The following is a 14,393-nucleotide window of genomic DNA, read 5'->3' as shown; positions in this document are numbered from 1 at the left end:
TCCATCACAAAACAGGCCTCAACAGATACAGGAAGGTATCGTTAGGTGAATCCTAAAGATCACCACTGAATAAGGGGGTTCTTCAATAACAACAAAAAGAACAAAAAGCCCACATGTAAATGGAAGTTGAACAATGCTCTACTCAATGGTAACTTGGTCAAGGAAGAAATAAAGAAAGAAATTAAAGACTTTTTATACTTTAATGAAAATGAAGGCGCATCATGGGACACAATGAAAGCAGTGCTGAGAGGAAAACTCATAGCTCTGAGGGTCTCCAAAAAGAAACTGGAGAGAGCATACATCAGTAGTTTGACAACATACCAAAAAGCTTTAAAACAAAAAGAAGCAAATACACCCAAAAGGAGTAGAAGGCAGGAAATAATCAAACTCAGGGCTGAAAGTAATCAAGTAGAAACAAAAAGGACTATACAAAGAATCAACAAAACCAGGAACTGGTTCTTTGAGAAAATTAACAAGGTAGATTAGCTAGACTAACCAGAGGGCACAGAGAGTGTATCCAAATTAACAAAATTAGAAATGAAAAGGGAAAAATAATAACAGAATCTGAGGAAATTAAAAAAAATCATCAGATCCGACTACAAAAGCCTATATTCAACAAAGCTGGAAAATCTGGAGGAAATGGATAATTTTCTAGACAAATACCAGGTACCAAAGTTAATCGTGAACAGGTAAACCATCTGAACAACCCTATAACTCCTAAAGAAATAGAAGCAGTTATTAAAAGTCTCCCAGCCAGGGTTGGGGATTTAGCTCAGTGGTAGAGCGCTTACCTAGGAAGCACAAGGCCCTATGTTCGGTCCCCAGCTCCGAAAAAAAGAAAAAAAAAAGTCTCCCAGCCAAAAAGTGCCCAGGTCCAGACAGGTTTAGTGCAGAATTCTATCAGACCTTCATAGAAGACCTCATACCAATACTATCCAAACTATTCCACAAAATAGAAACAGATGAAGCACTACCAAATTCCTTCTATGAAGCCACAATTACCCTTATACTTAAACCACACAAAGACCCAACAAAGGAAGAGAACTTCAGACCTATTTCCCTTATGAATATAGATGCAAAATTACCCTATAAATTTCTCACAAATTAAATCCAAGAACACATCAAAATGATCATGCATCATGATCAAGTAGGCTTCACCTCAGGCATGTAGGAATGGTTCAATATACAGAAATCCATCAATGTAATCCACTATCTAAAAAATCTCAAAGGAAAAAAAACCACATGATCAATTCATTAGATAGTGAGAAAGCACTTGACACAATTCAACACCCATTTATGATAAAAGTCCTGGAAAGATCAGGAATTCAATGTCCATAACTAAATATAGAAAAGTAATATAAAGCAAACGAGTAGCTAATGTTAAACTAAATGGAGAGAAACTTGAAGAAATTCCACTAAAATCAGGGTTTAGATAAGGCGACCCACTCTCTCCATATTTATTCAATATAATGCTTGAAGTCCTAGCCAAAGCAATCAGACAACAAAAGGAGGTCAAAGTGATACGAATTGGATAGGAAGAAATCAAAATATCACTATTTGCAGATGATATGAGAGTATACTTAAGTGACCCCAAAAGTTCCACCATAGAACTACTAAGCCTGATAAACAACTTCAGCAAAGTGGCTTGGTATAAAATTAACTCAAACAAATCAGTAGCTTTCCTCTACACGAAGGATAAACAGGCTGAGAAAGAAATTAGGGAAATTACACCCTTCACAATAGTCGCAGATAATATAAAATACATCAGTGGGACTCTAACCAAGCGAGTGAAAGATCTTTCTGACAAGAACTTCAAGTCTCTGAAGAAAGAAATTGAAGAAGATCTCAGAAGATGGAAAGATCTCCCATGCTAATGGATTGGCAGGATTAATATAGCAAACATGGCCATCTTACCAAAAGCAATCTACAGATTCAATGTAATCCCCATCAAAATTCCAACTCAATTCTACATAGAGTCAGAAAGAGCAAATTGCAAATTTATTTGGAATAAAAATATCCCAAGATAGTGAAAACTATCCTCAACAATAAAAGAACTTCTGAGGGAATAACCATCACTGACCTCTAGCTGTATTTCAGAGCTATAGTGATAAAAACTGTATGGTATTGGTACAAAGACAGACAGGTAGATCGATGGAATAGAATTGAAGACCAAGAAATGAACCTACACACCTATGGTCAGTTGATCTTTGACAAAGGAGCTAAAACCATCCAATGGAAAAAAGAGCATTTTCAACAAATGGTGCTCGTTCAACTCGAGGTCAGCATGTAGAAGAATGCAAATCGATCCATTCTTATTGCCTTGTACAAAGCTTAAGTCCAAGTGGATCAAGGACCTCCACATCAAACCAGATATATTCAAACTAATAGAAGAAAAAGGTGGGAAGAGTCTTGAACACATGGGCACTGGGGAAAATTTCCTGAACAAAACATCAATGGCTTATGCTCTAAGATCAAGAATCGACAAATGGGACCTCATAAAACTGCAAAGCTTCTGTAAGGCAAAGGACACTGTCATTAGGACAAAATGGCAACCAACAGATTGGGAAAAGATCTTTACCAATCCTACATCTGATAGAGGGCTAATGTCCAAAATGTACAAAGAACTCAAGAAGGTAGACTCCAGAGAGCCAAATGACCCTATTAAAAATGGGGTACTGAACTAAACAAAGAATTCTCAGCTGAGGAATATTTAATGGCTGAGAAGCACCTAAAGAAATGTTCAACTTCCTTAGTCATCAGGGAAATGCAAATCAAAACAACCCTGAGATTCCACCTCACTTCTGTCAGAATGGCTAAGATCAAAAACTCAGGTAACAACAGATGCGACACAAAAATATTTATAGGAGGGTATATGGAGGCAAATTTTGGAGCAGAGTGAAGGAAGGGCTATTCAGAGCCTGCCCCACAGGTAGCCCATTGCCTATACATATACAGCCACCAAAACTAGATAAGATTGTTGAAGCTAAGAATTGCACGCTGACAATTGCACAGGAACCAGATATAGGTGTCTCCTGAGAGACACAATCAGACTATGTCAAATACAGAGGTGAATACTAGCAGCAAACCATTGAACTGAGAATGGGACCCCATGTTGGAGGAATTAGAGAAAGCATTGAAAGAGCTGAAGGAGCTTCCAATTCCATAAGAACAGCAATGCCAAGCAACCAGAGCAACCAGAGACTAAACCACTACCCAAAGACTATATATGGACTTACCCATGGCTACAGTTGCATATGTAGCAAAGGATGACCTTGCTGAGCACCAGTGAAAGGAGAAGCCCTTGGTTCTCCCAAGGTTGGACTCCCAGTGTAAGGGAATGTCAGGTGGCAGGGAGAGAGTGTGGATGGGGAAGTAAACACCCTTGTAGAAGAAGGTGAGGGGAATGGGATAGGGGGCTAATGTCCAGGAAACCATGAAAGGGAATAACATTTGATATGTAAGTGAGAAAATATCCAATAAAAGGGAAAAAATGAAATGAAATGAAATAATAATTAAAGTTGTTGCTTTTATCAACAAACCAGTTTTAAAATTTTTTATTTGATTCCTTAATAATAGACATCCATCCATCAATTTATGGTCCATTGATGTTGTTTATTTGGAAAAATTAATGGACAAGGGAAGACTGAGTATTTCCTAACTCCTTAGATGGAATTTAGACAGCTCCTATGATCTCATTCACCAATGTTTCAAAGATTTTTGACATCGAAAGACCTCGCAGATTGGTCTATAGCTTGAGCCTAAACAGTCTCCATCCATGGATAACAAATGTGGCGGCATTAAATGTGCAAAGCCATTGTAATCCTACTGGTACAAAAAAACAAGAAATTTTCAAAGTCAGCTAGAGCCAGTAAGATGGTTGTGTGAATAAAATGGCTTGCAGGGCAAGCCTAAGAGCCTGAGGTCCAGGTTCTGAGTGGAATGAACTAATTCTGCCAGTTTACTACAAATTCATTATAATAAAATTGTATCAACTTCTTAAGGAAAGATATGGGCTGACTTGAGGAAGCAGAGTAAAAAGTATGCAGTCGCTGATGTGAAAGAATTCTGGAGTTGGGACTAACAATTTCCAATTGCAAATTAAACAATTCAGAATGGCCAGATCCATTCTATTGCCGAGGAAATTACTTCCTAGATTTCAGGGTCAGTTTCTGTTTCTACATCCAATGAACCTGTATTTATTCATGAATATTCTTTTTCTCCATGAAAACATCTGGCAACCTACAATCATCATAAATTACCTTTTATCATATCCAAGAAAAAAAGTATATGATAGAATATTAAATACAATATTCATCATATGCATGCAATAGATTTTCCTTTGGGTGATTAAAATTATGAATCAATCATAAACTTTTAAAAAAATTAAACATTTAGTATTTTATAAGAAAAGTCATATTTTTCCCTGAAACAATAACCTTACCTTTTGTGACTAGTTCCTACTTGCATTAAGTTGGGGAATTTTTGTTTTTCAAGCTTCTTTGCTTCTCATTGCTTTCAGTATATCCATGAGAAAGGTCCTATCTTGCCTTTAAAACACAATATAATTGAGGGCTTCTTTTCAACACTTGTCCCTACTCTCTTTGAGAATTGCTGATATAATATGCCATTTGCACCCCCTTGTAAAAATGAATGAAGATTTAAACAGAAAAGCATTCATACTTATAGTCATAATGAGGTTTCAAAAAAACAAAAGGGCATGATGGGGGTGATTGATATGACTCCACTTTCGGGTTTATGTTCCATTAATGACCTTGGTGCTAATGTTATGTGAATTTCAACATGTAATCATCAATCTCTCTACTCTAGTGGTCACTTTGCTCATCCTTCTAGGATGTCAATTATTTTTTATCTTAGCCAGACGTTACAACTCTGCAGGTTAAGTGCCTGGGCTACCAATTTATTATTTAGTATATACACAAGCATATGTATATACAAATGTGTGCTTGAGTATAAAATATACACATAGATTAAGGTATAGGTGTTTCCTAATACTTTCATTGTCTCCAATAGAATCCACTCTGATACATAAAACCACTAGGAATCATATTTGCTGTTATAAAGGTGGGTTGTAATTCCTATTCTTGGTGGTCAAATTGACTACATCCAGAATTAAACAAAACCTTAGAAGCTTGGTACAGCTGTGAAGGATTGGAGGAGTTGTTTTTTCTTGATTGGATCACTTGAAGTGAGAAGTCCCACCTTAATCTGTTTGGTTTTGGGGTTTTTTGTTTGTTTGTTTGGTTGGTTGGTTTGTTTTGTTTGGAGTTGGAAGTATTTTCCTTAAATCTGGGCCACAGTTTCTGGTGGCAGCCTATTAAAAGGATGTAGAAAAAGAAAATGCTTGATCTTTGCTTGCCTGACCTCACTCTTGCTGATAAATTTATTCCTTCATTACTATTAGAGTCTTGGAGGCTGAACAACTACTGGATTTTTAGACTTTACATTGGGGAACAGCCATAGCTGAATTTCATATATATATATATATATATATATATATATATATATGTGTGTGTGTGTGTGTGTGTGTGTGTGTGTGTGTGTGTGTGTGTGTGTCAATGTCCCCAGTCATGTGTTCTGAGGGTGAGGGTTTAGCCTTGCACTAAGTTGTGATGCTAAATCTTTTTTCAACGCCCAAACTTCAAGTTTCTAGACTTGGGCCAGTCAGAATCCTTAGCAAGTAGAGGTGCTGGCCACTAAGCTTGAGGACCGGAGCTATTAGAATCCATACAGAGGAAGAAAGACTCCAGCAACTTGTCCTCCAAGCTTCATATATTCTCTGTGACAACTGTAAAATAAATATATAAATAATTTACATATTTTCAGAGGAAGGTGAGTGTATATTCATTTGTAGTAAACTCAGGCGAATGGTATATTTTGACAGAATTTCTTTGAAACTATAAAAGAACTTAAAGGAATCCAAAGACTTTTCTTCTAGCCCAGTGTTGGAGATCTAATTTTTTGACAGAATGCATTTAAAGACCAATGCAGATGGTCAAACATCTGACTTGCTGAGATAAAAGATAAATGACTAAGCCACTCCAGTCTAAAGTAAGGCAACTGTGCTTGACATTTAAACAGTAAAACTTTCCTAAGTTGTCATACTTAATGGAAGTTATTTCTTAGTTTAGATGATTTCAAAGTAACTCCTGCTAATTTAAAACTCAGATCATTATTTCAGAAACATCAAAAGTGGAAAAACAAAACCATGGAACGTTTTATCACGCAGAACATCAGCAAAATTGCAAAATATAACAATGATATATTGGTTGGTGTTGTATAAACATGAGCGTTTTCATAGAGAGTGAGTGAAATAGAATCACAACAGTCAATTTGGAAGGCAATTTAGCAAAGTTGCATACAACTTCAAGCAATTTACATTGTAACTTATAGATTTTATTTTGGATATGTACTCTCAAAAACATATAACTGTGTGGAAGAAGAAAGAGACAATGAGAATTATTAAAACCTTATACTGTCTCATAAGAAGAGAAAGGTATAAGTAGACATAATAACGTGGCCACCAGATTTCTAGCAGAGACTAGAAACCTAAAAGTGTAGTGTGTGAAATACAACTTCTATCATTTACAAATAATTAAAATTTCCTTCTGAACCACTGATGATTAATTTTTCAGATAGATTCTTAGTCTTCTAAGTTTTATTTTCTTTGTATTTGTGCTGCCATTTAGAAAGGGAGGGAAATAGCAACGACAGTATGAGAAAGTCAAGTCTGGATAGAATTAGTCTACGCCATCTTGTGAAACAACCGTCTCTCATCTAATGTGTTCTGTACATCTCCTCACACAAGCATTATTTCATCAAGTGGATTAAGGATCTTCCCAGTGAGAATTGCATGATTTCCACATGCAGCTTGTAGTAGACGTATCTTTACCTCCTTGTTTGGATGGCTCTGTGAGACCATGACTGCCTAGCTTGACCGCAGACAAAAATGTAGCATCACAAGTTCTTCCATACCCTCATAAGCAGTAAAATAAAATTAGAAATCAAGCTTCATAGCTTTTAAGGGTTTAGAGACTTTTAAGCTAGTTGTAGAATACGCAGAACCCAGAGAGAAATGGGAGAGCAGGTGAGCAGAGGATAAGAGCTACAATGTTTGCGGACTGGGCTATCCCTACTCTGAGGCTAACAAATGTCAGCAAGCAGTGGTCCACTTACAGAATAGAACCAAGGTTATTATATCTGCAACGCTAAGCAAATTATGTAAAGGAAATTGCTTGTTTTTAAGTACAACTAATAGAGCAATCTGTCTCACTTCTAGGACATTAATAACACATAGGGCTAATTCTAGGAAACAATTTACTATAAGGCATGGTTAACTTCATCATTATTTTTTCATGAGCAAAAATGAGTGGTAATTTGTAATTTTCCCTACAAAGTGGGATACAAAAAAAGACAGAGAAAACAAGAGAGGCTCTTTTTAAATGACCAAAATCCTTACCAATGATCTTCATGTGTAACAACTCCCAATGCACAAATACTAACAAATGTAATATAAAAGCAATAAATTAATATTACATGAACACTGAAAGCAAATCTACATAATTTTCACACAGTTCCAAAAATTGGCTTACTACATTTCCATCATATTAATTTGAATGAGTTTACTGTTCAATTTTATGGCATTCAATAAATATGTAAAAATTAAATTCCCACAATTAACACAAATTTGCAATAAATTAATAAGTACAGCTAACAATGCATTGTTTGCTAACAAAGTGCGATTTTAACAGACGATGAATAGCAAACATCTAGTTGGAAAAACATCAGGGTAGCACAGTCACTACACAATGTCAGAGCAGCATGGAGAACCACAAGCTCCAGAGCCAAAGGAATGCACATTTATGATAATTTCATTTCTTATGATATACACTTTAATTGCACTCACTGAAAAAGCAACAGTAGATAATTTAATACTCTCTACAAAGAGAATAAACGTAACCCCTTTTGCTTGTTGAACAGTGACCTGGAAATAATTTTAAAATAAACACCGAAAAATATTACTTAATATTAAATAAAAATTATTTTGGATCAGTTAAAGAAGTCATAATTCATATTAACTGATTCCACTTTTGAAGATCAGGTGAATCTTAATTTATTACAGACTTACTCCTCTTCAGGAAGAATGCAGTGAGCAGGGCTGTGACGTCAATGTTGTTTTTGCTGTGTGAGTTTAGAGACAGGTCAATGATGTCTTGCAGCTACTAGTTGGTAATGCTCACCTCTGGAATACACCTCACTGGAAAGCATATCGACCTGTTTTATCAAATGCTAACAAGGCAGCTTGGGCGAGATGACTGTAATTTATTCCCTTGAAAGCAACTTCATGAACCAAGTCCTTACTTTGTTTTCTACAACTGTTATTAACAAAAGCCACACTTACTAGACAGGAAAATACTCTCTCTCTCATCCCAAGGACTTTCTTTACAAGATGTATACTGACAAGAAAACAAAAACAAATACAGAACACATGTTGCGTGCTGTCTTTAACTTCATGGTGTAGAGTCCTCATAACCAAAGTGGTTCCAATGACCATATAAACTACTGCCCCTTGGGGGGAAAAACAGTGGTTTTTAGTCACAGAGTTCTTTTATAATAAAGCACAATAATTTAAAGTTAAAGCCACCATGATTAATAAAAACTAGAAGATAAATCAAGAATGTAGCACGAGCATAGGTTTCAACTAAGCTCATGGGGCGACCTCAACTTCTCATGATAGAAACCAGAGTGGCAAGTTAGCGCACATGTATGAAACAAAGCCCATGGAGAAGACTTACAAGACAACCCACTCTCACAGTAACTAATCCATTCTCAAGACAGCAAGGGCCCATTTCCTAGGGAAAGAAATGAATTTTTCTCACTGATGTACTTAACAAAATCATGGGTTGCTAAGGTTCAATATGAGTCTCCCAGGGAACAAGTTATGCTCCAACTATATTAGAGGGAACATAAAAAGATGCAAATATATGCATAGATTCTCATTATTTCTACAAAGCATTTCCAGATATTTATGGTCTTTCTAGCAATCAGACTGGAATATAAAATATTCTGAACATTGGAGAAATGAACCTCTATTGCATTCTTTCCCATAGTCACCCCAATTAGTTTAGGAAAAACCACATGGCCTGTTGACAAGACGTGATCAAGCGTCCCTGTGAAACCATCCATGGGGTTCTGCAGCACCCAGTATGTGTGAAGAAGTGTTCTTCTTCACAATCTATAAGGTTATTAAGCTGAGATGGAGAGATTTGTTTCACTGCCAAAAAATGAAACTAAACAAAACAAGTTGAACAGATTTCCCTAAGCTAGGCAGCAAAGCATTTTAACAATTTACTGATCAACGGAACAGAAATATGGAGTCAAATTTAAATGCTCATTCATTTAAAAAAACAAAACAAAAACAAGCCCAGCACCCTTAAGTCTCTAGTTGTAAGCACCCAGCTCGATGTGTGTCAGGTACTAAGATACTGAAAGTTTTGCTCATACTCATTACAAAAGACAAGTCATAAAGTCAGATGCAAAACTAAGCAAACAAGCAAACAAAAACCCAGCATTTACATCCTGTTGGGACCAGTATGTCTCCATGCTGGAAGTCCTGAAATACTCATATATTATTAGCTCTTTTAAAAGTAGGCTTTGTATTTTATTTGTATTTTAGACATTGTGTTTCTGTGTATCCAAGAATAAGATCATGGACAATTTTAATACATTGAAAAGAAAACGATTTGCCTGAGAACACAGAAAGGGTTTTTCTAGCTTCTCTTTGCAGTTAGCGTCAGCTTCATGTTAGTGGATTTAAGAGAATGTGCTTATTAGTTACTCAAGAAGATTGCATTTGCAAGCCTGATCATTGCTTCTGCAGTTGTTTTGGGTTATAATCTTGAGTGAACAAACAAAAGAACTATACATTCTAAAAACACTGGGACAAAATACCATTTAATTATAGTCCTCCCGTGCCCAGCATGATACCAAGGGAATACTTAAATACTGCCTGCCTGAAAAGTTACACTGATACTCTTATAATGTAATGACACAATCACTCTTTTCTAGGGGTGTTGTGCACCCTGGGTGACATTCAAGGTGACCTTTTGGTAATGACGTCTCTTTCTTTTCTCTTTTCTTTTCTTTTACTTAGTCACATAACATTCTGCTCCTTACCACCCTCCAGGTCACTCCCTCTCACAACTCTTCCCTCCTCCCCCCTGGGTTTTCCCCCACTCAGGCACTTCAAGACTTTGTGAGGCTAAGCACTTCCTCTCCCATTGAGGCCAGACAAGGCAACCTAGCTAGTAGAACACACATACAGGCAACAGTTTTTGGCAACAGCTCCAGTTATTCAGGACCCACATGAAGACCAAGCTGGACATCTGCTTCATATGCGCAGGGAGGACTGGGTCCAGCCTCTCTGTATGTTCTTTGGTTGTTGGTTCAGAGTCTGAGAGCCCCACGGGTCCGTATGCCTAGGTCATACTGTTCTAAAGAGAACTAATCAAAAGATCTAAACACACAGTGTCCTGGCTGTGGTAGTCTCTCCCTCTTAATATACAGAGCTTTTCCAGAAACTTAATATTTCTAAGGTTTCTGCTTTCCAATTTTGTTCTCACAACATCAGGGTGACTCATCCAATAGGATGATGACCCAGCACCCCATCTTCCTCCCTTCCTTCCTTCCTTCCTTCCTTCCTTCCTTCCTTCCTTCCTTCCTTCCTTCCTTCCTCTGTCCCCTCTACCATCTCTTTTTCTCTTCTGTACTCCCTTCCTCTTTCCCTACTCCTCTTTCCCTTCTCTCCCCTCCCTAGCTCTACCACCTTTTTTATGGCAAAAATAGTCTCCAAATCTGCATGTGGGGTTGAAAAATAAACTGCTTTAAAGTTTAACCCCAGAAAATTTCCTCAGCTGAGCTGCGCATTCAATTTTGGAGTTGCTACAAGGCATCCAACAGTGCCCTCTAATGCCAGTTTTTAAAACAATTGTTTCATATTTTTGCTTTACTCAGGATGCTAATTCCTGTCATTTAGAATCCATATCAAAGACTAAAATGCTGTAAAATGTTTCCCATTTTAAAGACAAATTTTATAGAACAATTTTTTTAGATTTTCAAACTTAGTTTCAGTGTGACTACGTTATTTTAACTCATCCTGATTATATTGATTAATTATACTTCCATTGATAGACACAACCAACGTCCATAACATTTTGTAAAGACACTTAGCAATAAATAATTAATCAAAATCAGTATTTTTAATGACAAATAATAGTAACTTCTATAGTAAATGCACAATTTGTCGCTGTAACTAGATGAATTTTTGGCACTTTCGAATGACAAATTTTATCAACTTTGGCTTTCCAAATATGTTTTAAGTATATAGCTATCACTACCCAAAGACTATACATGGACTGACCCTGAGCCCCAACCTCATAGGTAGCAATGAATAGACTAGTAAGAGCACCAGTGGAAGGGGAAGCCCTTAGTCCTGCCAAGACTGAACCCCAAATGAACGTGATTTTTGGGGGGAGGGCAGTAATGGGGGGAGGGTGGGGAGGGGTTAGGGGAAATGTTGGAGTGGAAACCGGTTAAGGGAATTACAATCGAAATGTAAATAAGGAATACCCAAGTAATAAAGATGAAAAGAAAAAAAAAGTGTATAGCCATTACCTTTTCGGTGACATGTTTTTATTAGTATTTGTAGCATATATTAATTCCGCTTCTATGAATGAATAATAGTTTTGCCACTTTAAGGAGTAGTTTTACCAAATGTGTGTTTTTAAAAAAATCGAATTGATAGCACTACTACATGTACAAAGCTCCTGGGTAAAGATGACTCTGTGTATCCCAGAAAATTAGAAGTAAAAATAATACAGACTATTCCAGAGATAAGTGGAGGTGCCCAGAAAGTCACAGAGACAGTGTGATAGGGCAGCTCGAATGCAAGTGTGGCCATCTTGTGTGTCTGGTGGCTATAGGGTCCAAGGCATCAAATACCCTGAAACTACATAGGTAAGGCTGTTTGTAAGTCACTGGATGGGTGCTTGAAAGCAAAGCCAGGTCTTCTCCAAGGGCAACTTATGCTCTGAACTGCTGAGTCAACTCTCCAGTGCCATACAAGTCTATTTTCAAAGGAAAAATAATGGTAGCAAAGAAGAAAGATATTTCCACAAACCAAAACTTAAGTTATTTGCAAAGAAGTGTCTGCTAAGGAAACAGTCACAGACATGTGACTGCCCACAGCAGTTAAAAACTAGAAGCAAGAACAAAATAACAACAGCCACAACAACCTTGACATCATAATAACACACGAGTAGTTGGATCATAATTTATGTTCAATTTATATTTTGTAGCCCCTGAAACTTGTAATAAAAATGATCTTTATGTAACCTTAAATAAATAAGAAATGTGAATAACTGTTCAAAAATAGAACTTGGATTGCTTTGTCCTTGTCTATGTCTATACATGCCTATAATGTGCACAGAGACCAGAGGGGGAGCTGTATCCTTCCAAGTAGCAGTTAGCAGGATTTGTGAGCCATTCCTTGTAGATGCTGGGAACTGAAGTCCCTTGATACATCAGTGGTTCCTTTAACCTCTGAACCATTTATCTAGCCTTGCAAGTTTTTCTACATTAGTCACATTATAAGGACAAGTCTTTTCACTCAAAGTTATTACCTAAAAATTTATGGATCTCTAGTAAGTCAATAAGTAGTCATCTCAGCATTTTGTCCTGGAATTTCTTAAGAATGTAACCACAGGGGTTGGGTGTGGGAAACCGGTAACGACACAGAGAAACACAGAAGAAAAAGAACCTGTATGTGAGCTTCAGCTCTAGGAAACGGCGGAAATCAAAACAAAGCACAATTACCAGTGTCTTAGGAGGTTAAGTCTATTAAATAAACTTTGCAAAGGTGAAGAGATACGATGTTAAAAGAGAAACAGGTCTGTCTCAACTCATCAGCAGTGACAAGAGGAACAAGAAAAGTCCTGGAAGAAAAGATGGGGATTTCAAAAGGGATATAAAAGTTCAAGAGAAAGATATTTCCTCCAGCCGTATGAGATGTAACACATCTTGCAGAGAAAATTTAAACCCGTTGTTCACACTGACAGATTTCACGTTAGTTGCAAGCCCTGTGGGAAAGGGCTTTGGTGTCATCATAACAGATCGATGAGAGCACACCTTTTCTATCCTTCGCATTACAGATCGCGAGGCCAGCTAAAGACTGCGCCGTCACTTGTCACTCACTTTCAGCCTCTGTGACCTCGCTGCTTCCTCATCTGTCCCACAAGCACGGGCTGCAGGGGCTTTGCCAGAGCAAAGCGGCTACATACCTGGGTCATCTTCCTGGACCTTATGCCTCCCTGTCACTTCAACTCCTCCCTCTTTCCAGGCAGTTTTGTGAGACCGGGTCCTTTCATTACAAGCCACTTTCTTACAGGTCCTCTCTTGAGCATACATCGTCACTAACTACATCATTTCAGCACCAGGCAAACAGGGCCTCTATATTGGTTACTTTGGCCCAGATACTGGAAAGATTTCTGTTTTTCCAGTCCGGAAGCCAGGTAAATAGGTGGCCCCTTCTAGAGCAGAGTTCTAGTGTTCACAGTGGAAATGCAAGGCTTTGGGGCATCACAGAATAGAAGAACAAGAAGCAGAGAGCCGCAGGCTGGAACCAGGAGCAGATAGAACCACCAAGTCCCATGACTCCCGTGACCCACTTCTATCAGGCAGGACTAATGTTTAATGGCGCTGCAGGCTGCAAATCTAAGGTTGTTGCAATTAAAATATAATTCTTTGAGGACTTTGCAGATTCAAAATGTAATGTTCCCAGAGGTTTCTGAAGTTACTCAAAAGAATCCATTTCTGTGTCTGCTTGCCCTGCCTCACCCCTTCTTTCACACGAGAGTCACACAGTCTTTTGCCTACAGTTTTTCAACTTCCTGAGCGTCCTGGCTACCCTGATGCTCTTCCCTGCTCTCAGGACTCATTCCCAGGAGCAGATTCAGAACTCGGTTGAGAATTAGAAGGACATTAGGCAGGATTCTCTGGAGTAAGAGAATAGACAGAGTAAGCACACTTTTCAAAGAATGTTTACTAGATTGAATCTGATAGGACTGGGTAGTTAGTTCATCGATGACTTTTGCATACTAGAGAGGCACAGTATAGCTTTTATCCCAGTAGTATTGATGCCTTAGCCGCTAGGCTTCTGTACTGGCTGGTTTGCTATGTCAACTTGACACAAGCTGGAGTTATCACAGAGACAAGAACCTCCCTTGAGGAAATGCTTCCAGAGATTCAGCTGTAAGGCATTTTCTCAATTAGTGATCAAGGGGGATGGACCCGTTGTGAGGAGTCCCATCACTGATGTG

The sequence above is a fragment of the Rattus norvegicus genome, chromosome 17 (assembly GCF_036323735.1).
Source record: "Rattus norvegicus strain BN/NHsdMcwi chromosome 17, GRCr8, whole genome shotgun sequence".
Lineage (NCBI taxonomy): Eukaryota > Metazoa > Chordata > Mammalia > Rodentia > Muridae > Rattus > Rattus norvegicus.
This window is presented reverse-complemented; position numbering follows the sequence as displayed.